Consider the following 26,682-nt stretch of genomic DNA (forward strand, 5'->3'; position numbering starts at 1 on the left):
TGGCTGTCCTTCTGGCAAGAGACAGCTGGTTGAGAAACAATTTATGTTACAAATAATTTTAACACAAGGAGCTAGGATTTCACTTATTCTTTTATTTAACCCTTTCGTAATTCCTTTCAGAAAAGGTGAAGCAAACTCAGAATTTGAAATTTAGCAAATGTAAATAGATTATTGCTATTTCTAGGTTTTTTTTGTTTGGTTGGGTTTTTTGGTTTTTTTTTGGTTTTTTTGTTTGTTTTTTTGTTTGTTTGTTTTGTTTTGTTTTTTCCCCTAAGGAAATGTTCGCAGAAAACCCTAAATGGGCAAGAAAAAAACCATGGGTCAGTATTTAGTGAGAGTATTAAATTGTAAAAATAAAATCAATCATGGAAGCAGGTTAAATAATGTACTTTTAAAGCCTGAGATGAATATCCTAAGATATTAGCTAAACACATGGCATGTTTAACCCCCTATAGGCTTTTTCTGATCAATTAGGTATACATTAGGTCAGGAAAGTATAGGGTAAAAGACACAAACAAGAAATCAAGAGACCTCAACAACTTTGAAAAAGGTCTAAGCAGTGAAATGAAATGTAAGAAACCAAAGACTGAAGAGCAACTGAAACTTAGTAGAGGTCATTTTTGTCCAATGAAAACAATATTATCCTATTAATAGGGGTAGCAGTCCGCTAGTCAAACTACTTAAAAACTCATTTTACTTATAAAAAATACCAGAAGACATGCCAGAGCTTTGTATCTGGCTCTCTCTTCTGTTAAGTTTTTGCTACAATGTCTGGCCAGCTAGAATCTTCTCCAAAATTTTCAGTCATGGTTCAGGAGTTAGCACAGACAAAAGATATTTCTCAGTAAGTGGTTTGAATAGGTCAACTTTGCTTTAGAAAGTTTGAATATATACAGACCTGTCTGTTTGAACTCAGGGCCAGAAAATAAGTACTTGCATGTTTTGTTTATGACATAGATGTAGCCACAAGCTACTTAAACTTCATGCTGATCATAAGGTAGTGAGTGCTGCTGATGCAAGCAGGAATGCTGGCAGAGTTTTGGGCTATCAGACAATCATGATCATATTTGCTCAACCAGGCAAAATGAGTACAAAACTGCTATTTTTATTTGGGGCATTTTACACTCACTTTACACTGTTGTAAGCGTCTGTTCAATTTCCAGGAAAATTGGAACGGTGTCTTATGATCCAATGATGTGGAGCAAAGACAAACTGAGGATAGAAGAATACTAGAGAAAAGATTGTACTTTTTTATTTATTATTATTGTGATTATTATTATTCTAATATGTCATGGATTTCAAGTCTTTCTTATGGGAACATTCTGGACATAGACCCAAGTGCACTTGTTCAATTAAAGGAGATGAAAGCTATTATATTACAACAGAGGACCACGGAAGTTTTATTACTGCACATATGTGAAGCCCCAGGAAGTCACTAACTGCACACAAGATTATAAATTTTTATGAAATACAGATCAAGGAGGACCAAAACTTGGTTTTCAGTACAGTTAAAAGAGGTAAGAAGTTAATACTAACTAATAAACCTTTATCAGTTTAGCGAAAGAGCATACATACACACGCACACGCACACGCACAAAAAAAAAAAAAAAAAAAAAAAATCCGTTTCTGATTTTAAGCATACCCAGCATAAGTGTTTTGCAGAGTTAACAGAGTAATGGATTCAGAGCACAGTGATAGCTATTTCTTCTTCACAAGGAGAAAATGTACTTAGAAAAATACCAGAATAACACAGAAAACAGCTCCATGCAATAAATTGAAGAATCCCCTGGCATGCAAAGACTAAAGATGCAATTCCTGTGCAGTGAAAAAGCCTTTTCCTGAGGTTCTAAATTCTGCCCTTGATTATCTGCAGAATGAAATAGAATGTGTGTATGAGGCAGAGCACATCATGCACTGGAAGGAGAAGAGTTAGTAATGGGTGGGAAACTACATGATCTAATCTGCACACTGCACATTTTCAAATGCCACAGTCTCAATTATGTTGAATTCAAAGCAAAATTGAAACTGTCCCTGGTCCTGCAAATCCCATCCTATCAGCCTCTATCTGGATTTGCTTGAGGGACCTCCTAAATAAATAATAATAATAAATAAAAGAGTTGGGTTAAGTTATATATATGTTTTTAAAACAGCTATCGTTATTTTGAACTGAAATGGGGGCTTATGGCACAGACACTCTTTTGTTAAAGTTAATGTACCTTGAAATCTTTCGACTCAGCACAGCAGACTGTCAAGGGTGCTTAAAAAAATAGTCCAATATTCTTCAAAGCTCTTTCTGCAAGAGGGGTCTTGTGTGAAATGATAACAGCCACAACCCCAATATTGTTTACAGAAATACAGCTTTTCACTGCAGAGGCATCACAATGAAACTTGAGAGGAAAAGGAATATAAAATGAGACAAAGACTTAAGTTCATGATTTTTGGAAGGTAATAAACCTTCAAAATTTTGTCTGCATATTACATTTTTTCCTGAGTTCGTTGAAATAGAGGTCATAGCACTACAAGTTCATTTTAAAGGTACCTTCATCCTTTACAAAAAGAACGGAACTTTCACTAGATCCTGTCCCACGGATTTTTTGCCCCCAAATGTAGGGCTGTCCACCTTCAAACCTCTGGTTTTCTTGTGTTTCCTTGAACTACCCTCAGTAGCTGAGGAGTACTGGAACCTCAGTAGCTGAGGAGTACTGGAAAGCAGGGTGTTCATATCTGGGCACCCTTACGTAGCTCCTGGGTCGTTATGCAGTGCTGCAGGTCTTGCCCATTACATCTCTTTGGTCAATGTTGTGGTGTGGGAACAACAAATACAGTTGTGCTGTTTGTTTTTCAAGCATTAAAATGGAAGTATAGCAAACTGCTTGGAGACCCCCAGAGATGGAAGTAAACTTAATGTACACGAGTTTCTTAAACTGTCTCTCAAGGAATTCCACATTGTGTTTATGCTTAGTGCCTGGTTCTTTAGTCCAGGGGGTGAGTGTGTGGGCATCTACAGATTCTTGTGGTTCAGAATAAAGATACTAACAGAACATTAGATGCTGCAAAGTTGGTTTATGAATTTGCTCTCCATAAACCTAACTGCTTACATTCCACCTACGTGATGTCCAAAGTTGGAAAACAGACACTCTGAATGTTATGCTTCATCTCTTTAAGCTTCAATTTGCTCTACAGTAGTTGTGATAAAAACAGTGTTGGGAAGAAAAGCATATAACACATTCTAGTCACTCAACTGCTGTGAAAATGGAGCACACAGTACAGATCTGTGAATATATTAAAAACCAAAATTATAAAAATATGAGGAACCTTAGGTTTTTTATCCTACTGCAATTATGTTCATATTAAAGTATGATCCAGAAACCAAAGGGCCGAATCCAATTTATGAAGTGGTCTGCAAACACCACTGAAAAGTATGCTACATAATAACAATGTACCATTTGCAGGAGATGACAACACAAAGATAAACAAAAGCTCAGGAAGAAAAGGAAACAAAGCAATACTGATAGACAACAATCTTTGTATTATTTTCAGCTTATTTACACCAAGTATTTTTATAAGCATAATGTCAAAAGACAGATTTGGAGATGGGACTTGAAGGAAAGCAATGATGTTACTTTGGAGTGTTTCTTCCAAGCGTGAATAACATGAAAGTGACTGCTTGAGAATGAATCAAGTGGGTGATGAAGGGTATTATCACTAGCTGATTAGAAGCAGGAGACAATCTCTTGTTTCTGAAGGAGAGATAAAGTGGGATTAGGTTATGAGCATAAAACAAATAACATAAATTTGATAGTAAAGAGAAGTCACAAGCAAACTGTAAACAGAGCAGCTCATGATCAAAGGATAGGGATATGCACATACACGGCAGCATTTCATAGCAGAACAGGGGTATTTTTGTTGTGTCCTCAGTAAGCAGGATGCTCTGCAAGCAGGACCATGGCTTCTTCTGTGTAGATAGGCAGGTAAAGATTAACATTGCAGACAGAATGAATGGGAGAAAATTAGGGATATTTTGGATTTAAGAAATCAAACAGGAAAAAACATAGGTTCAAGCAATTGGCACAATGGCATTTGTGTCCACAGATTTGAAAAGGTATGTTAGTGATGTGTCTTCAGCTAAGGAATTATTTTAATCACACTTAGCCTAAACTCAGTTCAGTGAGTGGTATCATGGGTTTGGCATCAAAAGGGACTAGATAATAATATTGAGACAGGTGTGCCATCCAGACAGAGCTGTTTCTTAGCAATATATTGCAGATGTTGCAGTTTGGAGGGTGAAGGGAGAGGGGGAGTAAATAGGAACAACCCTTGAAGCTTGTAAAAGTTCCCAGAGGAAGTTAAGCATAATACAAGGGATTTTCCTAAAGAACAAGCTGAAAGAACTGCTGGAGGCATATGAAAACTGGATGGGATGATCATACAAGGCAGAGAAAGGCAACACCTCAGCATAAGAAGCATGAGCTACAGGTTGAAATCAGGCAGCCCCATAGGTTTTCTCATGAGGCAGCACACTGATCTGAAGCCTCACCTAGAGGAGAAACTGGTGACTGGTGTTGGTACGTCCACCATCAGTATTGATATTATATCAACGTCCCTGATCAGCATATAAAAATTCTATCCAGGATGAATGCAATGTTGCTTTCTAATAGCTTCATAGAAATTCTGTCAGTAAGAATATGCTATGTTATACCAAATAGAATCGAAACTTGGCTTAATTGACTGTAATTATAAATACCACACTTGTTCTGTGTTGACTCAAACATATATAATTATAATATCAGTTGGTTTATGAAGTTACTGACCTGGATTTCTGCCCTGTGTCCAGGGAAAGACTGGTAGATCAGAGGATGAAACAATATCTGAACAATTGCAGTTTATATGTGTACAGCCTGGCAACTTAATTAAATCTATGCTGATTAAATTTTACATTTTACAGTGCAGAAGATGTTTTGTTATCAGTTTTGCTATAGCTGCTCTAGGGATAGTGATTTTTGGAAGGTTGGGTGGATGAAACAAAACAAAACAGATGCTAGGACTTCACTCAGGGCCTGAAGCGCAGCAGACCCAGGTCTGAATTTAAGGTAACATTTGTTGAATATCTTGAAATTATAGATCCAGTTAGAGTGAAGTGCAGAAAAGGGAATACAGTAAGCATGTAAGAACTGAGTTAATGCTTCACCAAGTATGTCTAACCCAGTCACTCGACTTCAGCAGTGTCTGTAATAGATATCCAGGGAAACATATAGGGTGTGTAATACTTGTGAGCACTCACTCACTCTGACTGTTTTCTGCTTAGTGTATGACCCGAGCCCACTGTAGTTCATACATTTGGCAACCACAGTAGGTCTTTTTGTCTGGGTATTTATTGCTTCTGCCCTGGACTGCCTATGAATTTTTACATGTGCAGCATCCTACGATGAAGAATTCCACAAGTATGTCGTCTCTGTGAGGAACAGACTCCTCCTGCTTGCTGTAAAACTGCCTCACACTGGGCCCAGATGACTGCACCTCATTAGACAGTGGAAATCAACATTTTCACTCACTGCAGCCCACTCATGATTTTATATTCCACTATAATACTCCTTTCCATCCAGCATAATGACATGAGCAACTATAGGCCTCTGGCATTTCAAAACCAGTTACTAACTTTAACATGTCATTTTTGAAATTTTAGACTTATATAATTAGAACGAGGGTTTCTTCTTTATTTTGCTTTCTGATGTGGGTTTAAAACATCAGAAAGATAGTTTCAAACCCACCTATATTTCTTCTAATATCTTGGACTCTGTTTTTATTGCACATGAAATAGAAACTGGATTTTTTTTCATTATGAGTCCCTGTTTTGGTCCATAGATTAGCTTCAGATAGCAGCCATCAGAGACTACACTAATGCTTCATTACAAGTAGAGTGAATTTTTAGTGTTAAGGGAATAATTTTTTCCTCCTAACATTTATGCTGGAGTTCACTGGAAAAATTGTGAGTTTAATAACACTAAATTTAAAACTTTTTTTTGCTCAAAGGCTTTTCCATTCTTCATTTGTTCAAGCTCCAGTACAATTGCCTCAATTGTCTCTTAACATAGCTATTGGACTAGTTGGTATGCCACTAGAAAATTTCTACTGGAGTCTTCAAACCCTAGGAGCAGGAGTATTCCAAACAAATACTAACTAGTTAAAGATCCAACATTGTTCTTACCCCGCTGTAGGATATATTGTAGCACACACAATATATGCTTGAGCTGATGAACTTTCTCTCACCCAGGAGCAGATAATGATTTCACATTAGGAAGGCTAATTGACATCATGTTTACTTGCTGCAAACACTGACAGATGAACAAACACATTTCAATTCCTAAAAAAGCCTCCTGTGCTTAAAATAGTTTTAAGGGTTTAGAAGGATTTTTTCCAGGTAGCAGAAATGAGATTTTTAATTTTACAGGCATTATCCACAGTTGCAACACAAGAAAATCTGAATCTACAAGAAGTTTCAGACAAGTATTCTCATCCTTAGAGATTTTCTGAGACCTTGCTAGGTTCTCTGGTTCTTAGAGCTTTATCTCAAGCTTGAGCTTCTTATTTACTGTTATTTACTCTTCCTCTGTATCTGAGGATTGTTTTATTTATATCTCTTAACAGGAAATGAACTGACTCTTTGCTTCTCCATGTTGCATATCCAATATTTTTACACACGTGATTCAATGTGCAGAGAGTTTAGCTTTCTTCAGAAACTTCAGCATTGCTGCCTGGGTTTTAGGACAGAAATTATTACAGACTTCCTGAAAAGTCTGAATCATCTCTTTTTCCTTCTATCTGCCTACAGAGTTTATGCAGATACATTTTGTCATTTTAATTAAAGAAAACAGCTTTTTAAGTCTAATGTCATCCTCTCAGATATCTTCCTTGTTGTTGTCTTCCTAATATTCTGTCCAGCTCCTACTCACAATTCACTGTACTTTGTCCTTCTCATCCGATATTAGAGTTTTAGATTTATGAGAGCCATTCTAAACTTACAGATTTTCTGTGTTCCTTCCAAGGATATTGTTCAGCTTGTAGTGTATTCTTTCACCCTTTGTTACTTACACAATAGATGCTTTTTCTTACCTCGTTTAAATGTCTCTTGGTTCTTTTTAAAGTGTGATGAATTTCTCCATATTTGTGTCTGGTTTCATACTCCTTTCTTCCATCACATATTTCTTCTAGTGTTTTTGCTTAGCCTTTTTGCAGTTTTTCTGTTATATTTATATTTATATCTGTAATATATTTAAACTACCACACCCATTTATTGCAATGTAATATAATAATACATAACATGTTTCTCTTGCTGCAAGGAAACTTGGCTACACAGGCTGAGCTTCATTCATCAGAGTTCCTGTAAAATGTCACTCCCCCTCTCCAGCACAAGAGAGACTTTAAAATGTACCAACAGTAAATACTTTCCTCATGTTTTTTTTCTGGTCATTGCTTGCTGTTTTCAAGTCACATCTCATCCTCCATCCCTCACTGCTTTACACTGGCCTGTTTTCTCTCCCAGTATAAGCAAGACAAATCATTTGTATCATGGTGGCATTCAAACTAGCACACAATATCAGCCTCTTTTGTTCTAGATACGGTTGCAGTGCCTACCATAGGAGGATTTCTCATCAAAAGCAGACTGTGGTGAATATTGAGCATATATATCCAACCTTAGCACTGGTTTCTCTTCCTTTATGGAGCAAAATTAAATCAGCAATATCTCCTAAAAGTGAAGTAAACTTTGGTACTTGACTGAACTGGGACGTTAATTATTTATCTAAGGTGAGATTTACGTTACTTACAGGTGGATATCTAAATCAGGGATAATTTTCTACATTTCTAATATGAGGAAAAGAGATATAATCAATAGGATTAATGGAATACATGGTGTAATTCATCTCAGCAGATGTAAATAAATGCCTGTTTCACCATGAGATGTATTGTTCCCAAGGCTTTATTGACACTATTGAGTAAATCCCTATGGATCATAATGAAAGTTTAGTCAAATAGATCAGGTGTAATGACCTTAGTTTTGCCAGAATGTCTGTGGAAGAGGTAGGAATTGAATGTCTATCATTAGATTTTAGTCTATATGTCCTAAATAAATACATTATTGTTTATTTTCTGCATACTAGCCTGATTCTTTGAAAACTGTATGTGAACTTTCAGGTTAATGCAATGGAAAAAAATGGAGCAGAATCTCTTTACTAGTATCTGCTCAACAGGGTAGCAATAAAATTCCCATCACTGATTTTAAAGGATGCCATAGAGCACTCCAGGCATCCACAGATCCAGTATAAGACAAAAGCTGTCAGACTTTTGCTTCCAGTTTTTAATTGTTACTTTTATTATTTCCAAGGCTGTCATACGCTCAAAAGTTACATTACAATCAGTTAATGATTTAATGGAAATAAGTAAGACAATTCCCTTAGAGCTAGTAAAGCCCCAGGATTAGACAGATTTCTGTCAGGTTATAATAAACCTTCCTAACACCTACTGGGCCCAGTTTCATATCTCTTCAAAGAATCAGTTAAAATACCACCAATAAAAGGGAAAATTGAAAGAGCTTTTTAATCACTTTGTTTGTCCTTACAATCATACAAAATACTTTCACAATGACACCAGCTCAGGGAAAAACAACACAAAGGAAAATCTTTTTATCATCTTTATTTAAGGGTATTTTAAACAGTTCACAAAAAAACAGAATTACTGTACAGGTGTTTTGCATTTACTTCAAAGTGACAAATTTTGCTCATACATCCCAATTTACACCCATTAGGGTGTGAATAACCTGATGAAGTGCCACTGATGCAAGAATTATTTTCCCTTTCTGAATTACTTGCCACTTGAGCAGTGAAGAAGGGCTGTGACTGCAGCAGGTGACACTTAGTAAAGGTTTTCAGACCTGATGATGCCCAGACTTTTGTTCCTGGCCTCTTTTTAAGGGGCTCAGGGTTTGTTAGGGCTCCACCTTGTCTTTCTGAAGAGAAAGATTGCATCAGCATTCAGTGAAATTTATGGAAGAAGTATATGAGAGGTTCCTCACGCAACTGATTGCTCCTTCTTTTTTCCATTGCTTTCCTCCCCTTCTCCTGCATGATATTTATTCTAGCAAAATACAGCAGATCAACTGCAGAAAGCTGAGAGCTGAACTGCAACTCAGTGCAGATCAATGCAAAATATGACTCTGATTGGTAATTAGTCATTAGATCTGAGTACTCCACCTGCGTTTTCATTTCAGCAGTAATAATAGATATGAAAAAGTGAAGATTTTTCTTAATCTTCATTTACCATCTTGCAAAATGTAGCAGTAACTACTGTATAGTTACTGCTTTCAGATTTTCTACATGTAATGTATTTCTTTGTAAAAGTCCCTTAAGTACTGGGTTATTTTAGATGAAGTTTACCAAATCAGTCTCATGCTGTGACCTCTGAAACACTGAAGAGATGTCTTGTGTATCCCCTCCATCCTCTCTGCTTGAATTAAACACTGAACTTCTTTAAAACATGCATTTTAATTAGTTTTGGAGCTAAAAATGCCACCTGTGCTGAATGGTGATGCTGAAGGAGTTCCATTAGTATTCCAGAATTTCTTTGAAAGCCATCTTCCCTGTGACAGATGGCAAAAGATGGTACATGAACCAAGTTAAATAAATAATGCAAATAAGTGTGGATATGTGCCTTGTGGACGTCCCTTTTTTTCTGACCAGATTGTTACAAAAAAAGCTCTATGTGTCAATAGCACTTAAAAAAAAAAATCCCTATTTAACTATTTTTAAACATTTCTAGTTATGCTGAAGTAATGAACTTCAGGTGCACACTACAAATGAGGTTGATTTTTGCCTTGCAAGAGCAAGCATGAACTTTATGTCACAGTTTAGCAGTCATTAAATATTGCCCAGAGACCACCATGCACAAGACAGCATTATTCTGCCAAGAAGGAAAAAGGAAAAGCATGTTAATCTTGCAAAGCCTAGACTTAGTATGTCTCAATTCAGGAAGAAAGAAAATAAGAAATCAGACAGGGAAAGAATCATATAGTAGATTGTTTGTTTCATGGCTCTAATGCTACATTGATCTTCCCTATATTGTCTATTATTCAGAAATAAAAATTGGTACTGCAGTTATTGTAACAGTATGTTTCCAGTCATGCAGCACTATGCAGGTATTAGCAATTTATTGGGAAGGCAGTATCATTTACGCATCCGCTGTTCCATTTCTAATTGCCTGACACTTATTTAGTATTGAATGGAAGGACACAGCAGAGATCATTGGAGCAAAACTTCTTTTCTACTCTGCCCCATAAGCTTGCCTGGCTTTCTAAGATATCTGTGAGACAGTCACTCACTCTACCTCTGCTACTGTGAGAATTGAGAAACTCAGGATCCGGAAAGGCACCAATTACTGTATTTTATGGGAATGTATGTTGTTCATTTTTAAGGTGGTAGAGGGCAAAGAAAGTATTTTTCTTTTCGTATACTTCACTGCCTCTCTCTTATTAATCAGAAAACTTTTGGCTCAAGTACAGCTTTGAATATATATTTTTAAGGTGCCTTATCCTTATTGATTCTTTTGTGACTTGGAGCCTTTGAGTCCATTAACATAAGAGCCAGCACTGCACTCTCATGTACCTAACCCTGTCCTTCATTATGTCTCTCGAATCTCATTCAAAATGTGGGACTGACATGGACTAAGATCCATGTGGTTAGTATTGTATAGACCTTCCATTAAAAACTGGATTTCATGGCTAATGTCTGCCTTGAACATATCAGATCAATTTTAATATCATTATTTCTAGCATCTGCCAGGGAGAAGAAGGTTGAGCAGGGAAATCAATAAACCCTACAAAAAAGAAGAAAAATAAAATATACAATTAATACATTCAAAAGCTTCAGGTATCTGGCAAAGGCTTATTAATCCCTTTGAGTTCAGAACCACTGGTATGACCCTTTCTTGGTGAAAGTAATCAACAAGTCTGACCAACTAATAGTGGATTGTTCCTTGTATATGATTGGCACTGCCACTTGATGCTTGGTGTGTCATGACCAGTCCAACTTAATCTGAGCTTTTTCTCCAGCTCTGCCATGAAAGATTCCCCTGATTTACTGGAATAGTGCCTAACGGTGAGGGCTGAAAGGATAAGTGATGTTTGCAACAATGTCATCAGGACAGATTTTTTATTGAAAGCAAAGATAGAATGAAAGGTAACACAATATTTAAACTTTAAATATGCTTTTCACTCCTGGACTTTTCATTCTTATTTATTCTTTTAGTCTATTTTGCATTATCTGAATTCAGTAATGTCTTTATAAATGGTGAAGTTTAGAATTTCAAACTACTTTTTTCTTGGCCCTGCCTCATTCACAAGCTCAAGCCTTGAAAGTCTATCAACCAGATATCTTGGACTTCCTTGTATTAAGAGAGGAAGACATAGACTTAAAAAATATATACAAAGATACTGTACTCTACTATATTGAAATTTAAATTCCTTTCTCATTTAAAATATTGTGCATTAAATTAAAGTCAGTGACAAAATTCAAGCAGTAGAAATATATGCTCTTGGTCTTCTAGTATCCCAGGACATTACATGCCATTTGTTTAGACTGCAGAATAAACTTTAGGTATTTTTATGATAGGTGAAAGAATTTGGGCTTTTAGGGCAGACTTTTAGACTCCAGATCACTGCCTAAAAATGTAAACTCAAGGCTGTGCACACTGTCTTTCCTTCAATGGACAGGAGGGACCGTGTCTGGGAGTGTGCTCTTGGTTCCACCCAAACGGTGACCTTGTATTTGCAACAGCATCAGCCCTGCTTTGTCCTGTGTTAATGAGCTGTCTTACATTGTGACCAAACACTTGTGTGATTTTCTGCTGACCAGTCATTTCTCCTGATTGCTGCCACATCCACTGTTCTGCTTCTACAGGTCTGGGGGTGGGAGAAGACATAAGGTGCCCTTTTAGCTCTGAATTATTTGGTCATATGAAACCAATATAACAGAAAAGTTGCTGAGAGACCACGACAAAGAATTGTTTCATTTGATAGACTATTAGTTTATTAAAGAGCCTTCTTCAGAATAGATTTCTGTTTTGCTACTTTCAGTCTATTTGACAGTCTAGAAAACAAAAAACAAAAAAACAACAAATAAACAAACAAAAACCCCACAACCCCCCCCAAACATATGACAATTTCTCCTTCTGGCTGGTTTAATTTTACTATCTCTACAAAAGGCACTTTCACCTTGAAGTGAACCGGTGATCCTCCTCATCATGGCTTTTTTAAAGGGATAGGTGGTGTGAGTGGGACATGACAAATCACAACGAGAGTAGCATATTATAAATTGGTGACTATGTATATGTCAATCTGCGAATGTTTGTTTTTTATCTCTGAAACAGTCACACTTGATTTTGCCCCATCAAATGCAAGTACTTGAAAATTCCTCAGGGAAAGCAAAGACATTGCTTATAGTTCATTTCTTCCTTTAAATGTGCTCTAGATATTCAAGCTTTGAAAGTGTCTTTGTTCTTGCATTTTTGTAGAGACAGTTTTCCTTAGGGACATGCCAATAGTAATCACTGGTGCATCCACACCATAAATTGGAAATGCACATTATTGATTCTGTCAGAATTGTTGATGGTAATGCAAAATATTAAGAAAAAAAATTGTTTCAGTCTTTTCCTAGAATTAGTTAATCTCCAATTGCATCAGGAGATGGATTAGGATGTGAATCTAACAATCAGAGGAGGCTGTATCAAACAGCATATAAGGATGGAGTGTTGGTCCTGTGATTGTAGCCTGGGAATGAAGGGGAATGGCTCTGGTTTGTGTTTCTATCACATGTCACCTGTGTCTCTGTTTCATTTCTCCATCCCTCTATATGTAAATACAACAACAGAAAGATGCATAATTTACGTTAACTACATCCTAACTCAAAAAATAAATGACATCTTGATTAATAAAACTATCAGCTTCCAAATTTAAGATGAAAAGAAACATAATTTTTGGCTTCTGGTAGTACCTAAAACTGTCAAAGAATACAACTTGGAGAGAATGACTAAATGTTTGAGCTTTCTAAGGCATATTTGACATGAAAAATGAGACAGACATGCAAAATATGGTCCTTGTTATGCAGTAGTAGGCTTGTTCTCTGTGTGTGTGTGTTTTGACTGTTTTTTTCTGAGATTGTATTTAATTCTATTTTATTTGAAGCTTTATCTTTACCCATATAGTTCTTAAACTAGCTTTTTTTTATTTATTAAATATTTTCCTCTGACAAGCAAAATGGCTTCAATTTTTAGTTAAGTTTGTTTAGGGGACTTGAAAGGTATGTTTTATGAAAGAGAGCTGATACACAGTAGAAGTTTAGATTTCCTGAAAGCTATGCTTACTTAGAATTGACATTTTAAGAAAAGATATTTAAATATACTGATAAACAACAATGCTCTAAATTTGTTGGCCCAAGAGACATTTTGCTGTTGACAATTAACACAAGGAATTGCAGCAGTGACATTTGCCTTAGGTTAAATAAAAGCTTAATACTTTCAACCCGGATTTAGAAATTCGTTGCTTTGCTGTGGCATTGCTGGTGTGTGCCAGACAAGAATGATATTACAGTTTCCACTGTGGGCACATTTTAAATTGTGAGTGTTTGATGCATCCAAACACAGCGAGGTATGAATAAGAGATAAGTTGCTTACCCTGGAATCATTTAGAATATAATTCCTATGAAAAGCAGATTATCATGTATCATGGTACAAAACTAACATGCCTGCAAATGTTATAGGGGAATGATACACTCTATGGCTTCAGATCACCTGGGAAAAATACATGACTGAAGATTCGCTTCACACTGCTCTGCCACAGATATCTCTCTAGCATCTCTTGGATACACTTGTCTGTTCCAATCAAGGAGAAAGAGTGATTTGTTTGGCCATCTACTATTTATTCCTATTGCTATTACTTGCAATCTTTCATTTCTAGTGGGGATAACTTTCCTACCTACTAGAATACAAAGAGGGAAATATATTATCAGGGGGTAAATGAATATCCAACAGAAAAAAAAAAAAGTAAATCCACTTGAACTTAAAATCAAGGAATCTGTTAAACAGGAAAAGATTTAATGGAGGCAGAGTCAGTGAAGTCTGTTTCAGGATTTTCACAGGACATCTGTTGGAAGTAGGTAGGAGAAATTAGGATTTTAGTTGTAGACTCTCTTAAGGATGACCAAATCAGAAGTGGATGAGTTTAGTTAATTCATTCAGAGTCTGATTCTCTCTTTTGTGATCCTTTAATCAATTGAGAAGAATACATTAACTTCTGACCAATACATCTTAGTTACTTACCACTTCTGAAAAAGCTTATAAAAAAGTGATTATGCAAAAAAGAAAAAAAAAAAAATAAACCAAGACCCTATATGGGTCATTTGCCTTGGAAGACACATCATTTATCCTTATTTTAAACACGCAGCTCAGATTGTGACACTTTAAAACTTACAAAGAAAGGAACTTGGCCAGTTGCCCTGTCAGTGTTTGAGCTTTAACTGTAGTGGAGTTTTACAGGATTACCTTTAGAGGATTTTTTTTTTTTTTTGCTACTTCCACAATGGAAAATCAGGGAAAGTGGGATCAGGGGCTTCTGCTCAAGACCAGCCACACAGCAAGATAATGATAAATGTTAGAGGTCCTTTACCCATTTAATATTAAGAAACTCCTACTACACTGGATCAGGCCATGGATATACCCAGGCCTGTGTCTGACCCCTAACAGCTCCAAGCAATAGATGCCTGTGGTAGGAATTTCGAGATTCGAGGGTGGTCACTAGCAATATTGTCTGCTCGTCAACAGAGAAAATGACGCACCCCAAGATATAGACCTGCTCCATGAACTAGCTTCACTTCATCTGCCATAAACCACTGCTAAATCCCTTATTTGTAAAACGTTGGTAATATTAATTTAACTGCAAAAATGTTGATGGAAAATGTATTCTTTATGACAGCTTCTTATCGGAGAATAAATGCCTCATTAATCTTAGACATTTCATGCTACGAATATTATTGAAGTTGGACAGAATGATGACTAACATTGTAGGGAGCACAGATTGCTACATGCAGGAATGCTCTCACCCATTAGACTCCCTCTATACTGTACAAGTCACTTCTTGTGAACAAGTCACTTTGTTCCTCAGGATGCAGTCTGCAGCATGCTGCTTTTCCCCTGCTCCAGAGCTCCTGATTTAATTAAAAGGAGACAGATGGAATGGAGTTCACTAATATACCTTTACCCAAATTCCTTTGGTCATCTCAGGAAAAAAACGTGGAGGAAGAAAGGGAAAGAGTCTTGAAACCAACTTCAAAATATTATGGAGAAGAGTAAGTCTAACCACAACATTTGTGGGTATTCCACAGCACACTCTGTTAGCTGTGTTTTCACCTTCTAATTCAATGCTAGCATGACAAAGCTGAGCAGGTATAGGATGGATTTTGAAAGTTTACACTGTTTTGCTGTAAAGATAATTAAATCTATAATGGAAGAAAAATATCAGAATACCCTATTGTGCCAAGATGTTTAAAGCTGTGTGAATGCTATAAGTGTAAGTGATATTTTTAATATTAAGAATGAGAAAGAGGAAAACTTGATGGCAAGTTCTCCATGGGTGAGCTAAGGAAGGCTTCTGTGACAGTCCATTTTTCTATTGTCCTTTGAATATTTTCTAAATTTTTGAAGATTTGTCTAAAACAAGCCTTTATGTATTTGCTCAGTGGTTTTGCTATGAGCAAAGAGAATCTGAGACTTTCACAGTGAGGTTTATACTCTCACTGTTCCAATAATGTGTGCCTGGTAGTGTGATTATGAATGGCAGATCCTTGTCTAGCTCAGAAAAAAAGGGATGCTTCTTTTCTTTTTCCCAAATTCTTAAAGAGTGATTTTAATTATATGGTTATAAGACTCAGGGAATTATCTTTAAATCAGGTTTGGAATGTAATTGCTCAAAAATCTTTCTACTGAACTTTGGAAGTTCACTAAACTTCTTAACTTGCCAGATGAACAGACATAAACATGAAGTGAGATTGCTGAAACCTTTGAAGGAAGAAGGAAATTGGGGGTTCAAGAGCAAATTTCCAAGGGCTGTCTGTCACAGTCGAGTCTGCCACATTTTGACATTCCAGGACCTTGGATTCAGCCTATCCAATGGGCATTGAGACTGTGCCTGGACTTTAGAGGAACTTTAGATGAACTTTTTACTTCCAAATTTAGAAGCTGGAGTGATTGGGATGTAAAACTCTTGTTTAGCAAAGTGCTTCCAATATCAAAAAGGAAGGATTATTTAGAGGTACAAACTTGTCGTGGTGTGTTTTATTCATGTTTTATGTTCATGCTTTGTTGGATATGATTTTCTGTAATGGTTCGTTCTTTGTAACACCCCATGTCCCTCCCTATATGGCTTTACCCCTGTTTCAGTTAGATGTCAATCATTGGTTATATAACCTCCTGGTCCTGTCTGTCACTCTGGGGCCTCTCCCTGTGTCCAGAAATTTCCAGGGAGAGCATCGAGTGATTGGGCTGGATCCAGGCTTCCCCCTCCCATTATTCCCTGTATGGTTGTCTCACTTGTCTTTTATGTTAAGGGCCACACCCTTACTGTACCCCATTGGCCCCTGGTTGAACCCTCCCCTGTGTAACACCCCCTGTTAAAAGTTGATGCACAGAGGCCCTCAGGGTCTGTCTGAGGCTGGTGTCCCGAGGTGCGGACTCCACGTCCGGAGCACCAATAAACTTGCTTGGGTCTAGCCCTCGAGAGTCCCTCCTTTTATTTCTCCTGCCACAGCCACGCTGCACTCCTGGCAAGCCAAGACCACTGTGTTGCTGTGGTGCCAGGGCTGGCCAGACAGGCGACACAGGCACCGCCGCACAAACTGTTTATTGGGAGCATTTCAGAATAGGCAAGTTTTAAAGTGTACGTCTTTATGAATCTGCATAAGGCAAATGAGATCATTTTGATGAAAGATACATTTTTTTCCCTATTTTCAGTATCTACTTAATCACAAAACTGATCTATTTTTCATGAATATTGAAAAAATGTGTTTGTAAAATTATTAGAGTTTGAAAAGTATTTTTCTCAGCTACATGCATCTAAGTCTTTCCAGTTAAAACTTACTCCTGTAAACAGTAAAAAATGGATATATTTTTACTTAATTGGGAAGTTTGTCCTGAGATTTATACAGAGCTACTAAATGGAAAGTAGAATATCAGAAAAACAAGTAATGGAGTGAATCTAGAAATAGTACATTTGAGATTTGTAGTGTGAGAATAATTAGCTCAGACTCCCCAATATCTTGATATCAGTCTTTCACAGGATCTTCCATTTGCAGCTGTAAACTATCAGACTAAATTCTTTTCTCCTTGTGCAGTGCAATGAAATCATATTCTTGTTTCATTCATTTTTTATCACAACACCAAATTAATTCATGGATTGGTAAAAAAAACATGCAGACTTTTATCAGTAAACATTCTCAGTTCACATAGGGTTTTAGTGTTGACTAAGGGTCTATTTGTAACTGCAAACAGCTGTATAGAGATACATGGAATGAGATGCTGAACCAGCAATCTCTAGCATCAAAAAGTAAATAAAACATACACTATAAGAAAAAAAGAGATAAAACCAAGGAGATACACTCATCATTCCTATTACTCATAAACTTTTTTGAGGTTATACTATTTATCACAATTCTTTATTTTCAAGTGTTATTTTATAGACTTGACCAACAGAGTTCTAGTTCTGATGGGAAGGCCTTTGAGCACAAAAGCAACAAAAATAGGTTGTAAAACCATATGATCTGTCATGCTGCCACATTTTTTTGTTCTTTTGAAAAAAAATCTTGTTTCCTAAATTTACACCCCATAGATACATCCATTAAGGATTCATGCTTCAGATCAGGGACTTTAATTAAGATACTTATCAATGGGCATGTTTAAAGTTTTGTAAACATGAATAAAAGTAAATTAATCTGTATAACCTTGTGTAGTTTCTATCAATCTGTTTCTAAAATTCAAGACCATCCTGAAAAATAGCGCTCCAAAAACAAATAATACTGTGCTTTAAGCTTGAACATGCATTATGCTTCACGAGAAAATGTACAGTTTTAAAATATTTATTTGCAGAGACTATTATTTCAGGGTAGGCTCATTTGTAGAGGAATAGTCTCTTTGCCTCTTTAGTTGGTGTTATAAAATGTTTTTACTCAACATGTCTGCTCTGTGACTTGTGATATACACATTAAGTGCTAAAGCTATAACTCATGGAGCACTTTATCTTTCCTTGCCCTGCTGCTGGCACCATTTTCTTAGGTATTTCACATACTGAACAAAGTTAATCACGTTCATCGTCAAATTGTTGAGAACCTTGTGGTGGTTTCTTTCTTCCTGTATAAATTATGAGACTTTAATGATGAGATATGGAAATCATATTACTTCAAATCAAGAAACTAAGAAAAAAAGAATATGCCTTATTAGGTGGACATAAAAAACTTCTGGCAATTCACAGCTAGACTAATCTTTTACCTGTGATAAAACAATGAACTAGACAAAATTAAGAAACAAAAAAAAGTTTAATTTTTGTTTTGAGCAGTACAATTACCCTCTTTAATCGCTTACCTTCAGTGATTTACACAAACTCTGGGAATCTAGGGAGATAAACAATAGCTATTTGTGAAACAACTGAGTTAATCTAAGGAGAAGAGACTAAAAACAAACATTCAATGAGTATTCTTCCTGAAATGTGTACAAAACAAACATTGATCACCTTCTTCAAATCAAAATGAAACCCAAATCCATAAATTCACTGGTGTGTTTAATCAGAGTTTTGTAGTGAAATCTGTCTATCAAAGCACATATCTCTCATCTTAATATTTTAATTTTCACTTTCTCCTTGTACTCTTTCAGAACAAAAGTTCCCAGTGGATAGATAGACTGTGCTGTCTTTATCTACCACTGCTTGAAGTTTGATGCAGAACTTTTTCAGTCCCAGATGGTGGGAAATATCATCACCACCACTTGCTATTTTACCAGAAGCTAACGTTTCCGACCTATTAGTATGTGATATATCCAAAGAGTGTTGTCAATGGGATGTGAAGATTCCGTGCTAGACACTTGTGACACATTCATAGAGCGTGTTTGCTGATCTTTCTTTGGCAGGTGCATCCTCCCACATTTCCCCAATATGTTCCATTGTTTACAGTCTTGCAACCAGCCTCTGTTGACAGCAGATATTTTCTGCTATTGTGGCTTCATGAGGGGAGTTCTTGCTAATTCCCTCACTAATTCATTTTCAGGCACAAGTATAACTTGTGATCATGCCCTTTTCTATGTACCAAGTCTAACAATTTTTGAATCAAATTTAGTTCCATTCTTTATTAGCTTTTCATGAACTTTGAAAGTACTGGATGTAATTTGTCCCATATCCCAAGTCATTTCATCATTCTTTGACAGCCAGTTTAATTAACCCACAGGCATTTGGGTCTTGGACTGTAATGTGTGTCAACTTTGGGTTAGGTTTTGGGTTGGGATATTCATCAAACTTATTGTAATGCAGTCATTTTCCCCCCTTCATTTCAGATAATACATAATTTAATGGATTGCAAGGCCAGAAAGAACCATTGTTATCACCTCATGTAACTTCTCACACAAATCAGGACAATGAATGTCATCCAGACTTTTACCCACCTATCCATTTATTTTAAGTGTACCTCGGTATGAGTGCTCTGAAATAAATGGCTCACATTTTTTCTCCTATCACCTCTATATTTTCAGGATAATACTCTGCCTAGATTTTAATTTTTTGTACCCTCTCCAGGGATGTTTTTCTCTCTTTTTCCAACCCAATTCTGTTCCCATTTTAGGCAATGGCTATGAATCAGAAATATATGGTTAAAAACAGTTAATCTGTAAATATTACTCAGTTATATGTCTGAACAATGTAGCTTTTATATTTCATTTTAATAGCTGTGTTTATTTTCTTACACAAATCTGAAAAGCAAGTATTCTTTGCAGTTTGTGTTGGCTCAGTTGAGCTCACATTGAAATCTGTAGATGTGAATACGTTTAAGGGTACTAGTAATGGATTCATTTGGCAATGAAGGTGTTAAAGCTACAAGGTTTTTAAAATATGTGTGCTCTGACAGGAGTGGGGAACATGCTGAATCACTTACAATGATGAATATTTAAAAATAGGGCACAGATGTCTAATTTAAATAGAGAAATTTTCTTGGCATCCTAGTAGTTGTTACTACATTTTTTTAACATGTATTTTATTCACACATTCAAATTTACTTGCTCTGATTTGCTTTGTCAACTGCAGGAGGCTGACTGATAATCCACACTTTGAAAGCTGCCAATGCCTCTCAAACAAATGTGAAACTTAAGTTTGCAGTGGGGACTTCAAAATTGTTCAAAACTTTTATTTGCTTTGTCATTAAGTTTGGTGGGTGAAAGTGCTTTTCTGATGGATGAGAAAGAAGAGTTAGAGGGTGAAATCCTGGCGCCTTTGATATTATGACAGACCTCCCATTGACTGTAATGGGGCCAGAAGTTCACCTGCTGTTATCTGCTTAGCTATCTGTCTGTACATTTTTAATGTACTCAGGGAAGCGGAATCTGAAAGCTGGTTTAAAGCTGGGATATGGAAATACCTCTTCTTCTTAAGTGACTCAATTGATTCTGCAGTCTGTAAGATGTGAGGAGCTGCTAATCCTTTTCAAAGCAGCTTCAAATAATGTGATATGAAGAGCAATTTAGTATTTGAGTAACCTGTTTGTAGTGTGCTTATTTTTTTCTTTACAGTTTGATTTTAAATGGTTTATATCCTTTAAGAAATAAGGTAAAATTATTTTTAAGAGGAATTAATTTTTGACAAAACAAATGTTTTCTTGTACAAGGTTTTTATTCTAGCTAACATTTTTCATGAAAAAAAATGAAAATTGTCTTCAGCTGTGTTTGGCTGATTTTGTTCAGCTTTTTTTTGCAGAATATTTTTAACAAAACAGCTTATACCTCATCTGCTAAAAACAAGAACTGAGAATTAGCTTTTAGATTAGCTCTTCTCTCAAAACCTCATATTCCTGTAGTGATTTCAAATTTCTCAGCAAATAAAACCCCAACAAAACAAAACACAAACACAAACAGTAAAAACCCAAGTCTGTAGCTTTTTACCTAGCACTACAATTTGGTATACTTATTATCTAGTCATTCATGTGCATTTAAAAACAAAACAGTGAGACTATTCTTTTAATGAGATACTATAATCAAAATGACAAAATTCGTTTTAAAGAGTCTATCAATTCTTTTTTCATCATCATCCAAATATTAAATAGAACATTTAGTGGGTTCATTAAGGTAATGCTTGGGAAGCCTCTTTCTATGCCTGATGTATGCAACTATTAGTATATTAATTTCTTTAGCAGATTAAACTAAATTGTATTTAGCTCATCCACACAATGCAGGAATCATAATGGGAAATTCTGTGCCATGGATCATACAACAAGTAAGAACAGATGGCTATCACATTTGGGTTTAGAACCAAAATCTATGAATCTTTATTTATTCAGTGCCTTCTGACTAATGGAGAAGCTTAGGTTTGTTTTTTCTAAAATGTGCATATGTCCTTCTATTGAACATCACTGGCAGATACACAAGTATTAATAAAATAGTTTTGTGAATGCCTCAGAGAACTGCTTGTGGGGAAGAAACCAATGAAATTATAGTGGAAGGTGTTTGAAACAACATCAAGTGTGTTCCTGACACATCAGCAGTGGCAGATACAGTTAAATGTATGGGTGTTTAAGCCTCCTTCATGAAGGTTAATTTAAAGGTGGACTTTAATGGCTTCTGTTTTTTTTTGTTAGATAATATAGGTCATGAGCAAAGGTATTTGCTTTTTTGTTGCCTGCATTTTAACATCTTCATAGTCTTTAATGTGTTCTCACAAATATGATGGCTCTCAGCTTGGTTGAGCACCTGATGCACACAAAGACATTTTGGCCCTCCTCTGATGCCTGCTTTTGATTATATTCACAACTTCCCTTCTAGCTTTTTGGAAGTTGGATTACTAGAGAAACTTCTTTGGGTGGTTCCAGCTCTGGTGATTATTATTTGCCTATTTTCAGTCCTGAATCAACTGCATTATCTTAATGCACATGCCATGAAGGCTACAAAGATGGATCTTTATTTATTTAACTGATAATTCCTGTAAAATTACTCCCCTGGAAGCCTATCAAGTGATAGTCATTAATATGAGTAATGCATGTAGAACATATAATGTGCACTCAAAGCTATACACTATTTAATTAAATATCAGCATATAAAACCAACAGTGAACTATTAATTTTTTTGCCATTATGAGCTTTGCAGTTGATATTACAAACAAAATGCTAAAACGCATCTTCCAACAGGGAAACAAGGACCATTACTTCTGTTTATGAACTTTGTCTGTTTAATTTGTGCTCAGAATTACATAAAAAAATTGCAAAAATTAATAAACTAGGCATAATTTTTATTGAAAAGTATATAGCCATAGACTTCTGGTAACATATTGTGTAATATTTAATATCTAATAGCTAATGAGATGCAGAGAGTGAAAGAGAGAGAGAAAAACGATATCCATTCAATTTTTATGGTAATAAAACATCAAGGTAATAAAACTCTGCCTTTGGATAGGAGCTTCCAGAAATTGGGCTAAAACCTGTGCCATGTAAGGTAATTGTGACTTGCTGACAAGGTAAGAGGTCACTTAAATTTCTTATGCAGATATTTGTGATTTAAAAGTCCTGCAATGCATAAATAAATTATATGATTGCCTTGATTACCAGCAACTTGTTTCCCTGAGGTATTAGTATAATACATAGGGGTATTTATATAGCATATAAGTAAATACATTTTTTCTTTATTAGAGATTTTTCTAGAATAGTATTAATTGACAGAGATAAAATCCATTAGCAGAACTCATTATTTTTAAACTTTTAATTTATTTACACTGAGAATAGCTCCTCCTCAGATGATTAGCTGCACTATTAGTAATAATAATTCTTCTTTGCTGTTCCTTTATTAAGACAGCTAATTCAATTTTGTATGTGGATGAACACTACCATACTGGCTGAAAAATAGATGAGGTATGTGGTAATGAAACGATACTGGGGGCTACATCTGGGATCAATTCAGCTGTGTTTCATATTAGATGTGATATAAAATGTGCATTATTATTCATATGTTATTAAGTATGGTATTGACTTGTACAGTTAGAGGTAAAAAGCAGAAGGAAAATTTTATTGCCATGTTCAGTAACGTCTAGTCTTTGAAAAAAGGGGAACAGATATATTTTATCTCTTCCATGACTCTCAAAAGAAGAAGAGAATTAAAATATTGAAATGTAAGTGATGGAAACAGTTTAATTTTTTTTTCTGTGGATTGTTTAATGCTGTGCTGTCGCAGGGTACCCAAGAACAACTGCAGTAAACACCATTTATACTATAAAAAACCTGAAGAGTTGGGTGAGATTTACGTGTTTTTACATAGAAATTGCATGTTCCTCAATGCAAAATAATTTTTCCATTCACGTTTGAAGTGATTTACTTATATTTGATTTCTTTGAGAAATCTACTTTGGGTTGACTGTGACACAGGCTTTCTACATTGGATAACAGGCACAGAGGAAATGTGAAGCTTTCTTGAGTCAAAAAATCTGTCACAGTCATCTGTCTGTAATGTTATTCTGTACGGATTTCTTCATGAATTATATATAGGTTAAAAGAGTTTGCCATAAATAGAGGGTTCACAGAAAGGACAGGATGAACATTTGAACTCTTAGGTAAGAGTGGGAAGCCATTTTTTACTCTCTCCTCTCAACTTGCAGTCACCCATCTAATGCAGCCAGCTACAAATGTAACATTAGTTCAACATTAAAATTCAATAAGCCCATTTCGTAGTTTCCCCAACAGGTCTCAGATATTGCACAAACAGGCACTACAAGGCTGCCCCCACAGCTTTTTCCAAGCACTGTGAGGTAGTGGAAAACACCATGTCTTTGCTTGACTTATCTAAGTCAGGTAAAAAATGTAGAATCGTTGTTTAACGCTGTGAAAATCATTTAACCCTGTGAAGGTTTTTTCTTTCCTTTCGTTTGACTGCTCAGGTTTTTCATTTATTAGTTTGGGGTGGGTGTGGTTTTGGTTGTTTGTTTTGTTTTTTCTTTTGTTTTCTTTGGGGCCTTTTTTATCCTTCATACATTTTTGTTTTGTTTGAGAAACAAAGCAAATTTGAAAATGTTGAAAAGAGAAATACAATAATATCAATTGTTCTCAGTGCTATGAAGAATGTTCACAGACACAAGTGTGAAATTGCAATTAATCATTCAGTTAGTGGATAAGCAGTCTGTGTGGGAGTGAAAAAGGGAGTTAACTCTGGGTTTATTTCCAGTGCCATCGAATATCAAGAAAGGCATCATTATAGTTTGAGTCATAGGAGCAAAATGAATGTATATATTTTCTTATAAAACTGTTTCTATGAGGACATTGTATATGTATATTGATTAAATTTTGCATGTGTTTTGTAAGAAAGGATTGAGAAAAAAACAGCTTTAATCCAGACAAATTAAAGAAAACTAGTCTATCCCAAACCTGCCAAATATGCTGCTGCAAAATGTAGTTCCCAGGCAAATAGAGTTGGTTTGACTGCTGAACAATATCATTATAGTGAAAAAAACCCCAGAAATTGTAGAGTTCTAACGAGGATGCCAAATTCAAGCTTCTTAGTGAAACAGTTATTTAAAGAATCCAAAGTGTGTGTTAAAACTATAAAATAAAATGGTGTTAAGGTGCTTATAATAGAAACTATTTGTTAGTTCCTCTGGCTTAAGCTCTCTGAAGAAAAAGTAGTTTTCAGGGATGATTAGTTACGCTTTTTGAAGGGAATAGACACATCATTTTCTTACAATATTTTGTTACTAATGCACATAAATTATCTGAAATGAACTGTGAAAAGACAAAGAGTGATTTCATTCTTCTCCCATAGTTTTGTAAATATCACCTTTGAGGACTCTGCCTCTGCACTGTCTCTCTAAACTATGTTTCTTTCTGTCAATCTAAATTGCCAAGCTTACTTTGTTAATTCCAGAAATCCTAAATTCATTGTTTATTCAGAACCATTCACAACAGTTCTGCATACCATGATCTCTCAGTCATGGCAATTTTAAATAGCTAGTTGCTTGTCTCAGGTTTCAGAAAACAGTGAAATACTGTTTTGCTTCAGCATATCATTAAGGATTGACTCTGTAAGCACTTTTTTGTGTACTTGACTGCTCAATTGGATATCAGACTTCAGAGCAATTGTCCTTATGACTTATTGTACTGATGTGATTCTGTTTTGTCTTTGTCTATCTGCACAGAACGCTTATTAGTCAAAAAACACTACATATTCCAGAGTATGCTGAATTTGACTTGGTTTGAGTGGGTATAAAAAAAAGAAAAGATTTTGGTTTCCAGAATGGTTTACCAAACTGCAAATAGTGAATAAATAATCTAAACATTGTCATTTTTGAAATGTTCATCTGAAAGCATTGAGAGGTTCCTAAGTGGTTTTTGTTTGTTTTGTTTGTTTTGGTTTGGTTTTTTTCCAAATGTTAACTCATCATAACATTTAGCTGATATAGTTTTTGAAGATTTTACTGACCTGTAAGCCAGTGATGAATCTACTCAGTGAAAACAAAACATTTTGATCAATTCTCTATGTCATTTCCCAAGGAAGATGAAAAAGAACAAACATAAAACCAACTATTCTTCCTATAAAAAATATTTTCTTGTCACTATAAGAATTTTACATCTCTGATAATGTAGTTGGTTTTATAATGTGGTGGTGAGGTATTAACTTCATATTAACAGGATACTGAATATTTAAAGTATAGCACTAGAGAATAGAATTAAATATTTTATACTTACAAAAATATTTCACAGAAAAAGGATTATATATATTATTAAATATAATAAGGGAATGTAATTTTTTAGAATTTTTGTAAAATGTAAGATGTGAAAATCACTTGTATGTATATTTAATTATATTAACCTAATTGTTGATGTTTCAATCTATTGATGCAACACTTGTGCAAATCTCAATTTAATTCAGATGTAGCTTAGCCCTTACTTTTTAGAGTCATTTAATGTGCAAACTGTGATAAAAATGCCAACATATATTGATTTATTATCAAACATAGCTTCCAGAAAATTTTAAATTTCACATTTAAATTTTTTTCATTGGGTTTGCTTTTTTCTTGGAAAATTATCTTGCCATATTCTATCTGGCACTAGCTGAAAGCACAGAGGACTCTAGAAGCTGCAGGGAAAATACAACTGAGTACTTTTTTTTTTTTTTGTGTCTTCCTATCATTTTTTCCTTAATTCTAATACACCAAGTTGGTTTTTTCCATTAATTTGAGAACATTCATGAAGTAAGTATTTTTATGCAAAAAAAAAAAAAATCAGTAAAAACGTCAGTAGGTTTATGCTCTTATGTTTAAATGACAACATATAATTCACAGGAAAATAGCATGGTGTGTCAAGCAACTCTTGGCAAAAGGGTTTTGTGACACATTGAGTTCTTTTTTCTCAGCGAGAAACTTGTCAAACCC

This window comes from Sylvia atricapilla, chromosome 3 (genome assembly GCF_009819655.1).
Source record: "Sylvia atricapilla isolate bSylAtr1 chromosome 3, bSylAtr1.pri, whole genome shotgun sequence".
NCBI lineage: Eukaryota > Metazoa > Chordata > Aves > Passeriformes > Sylviidae > Sylvia > Sylvia atricapilla.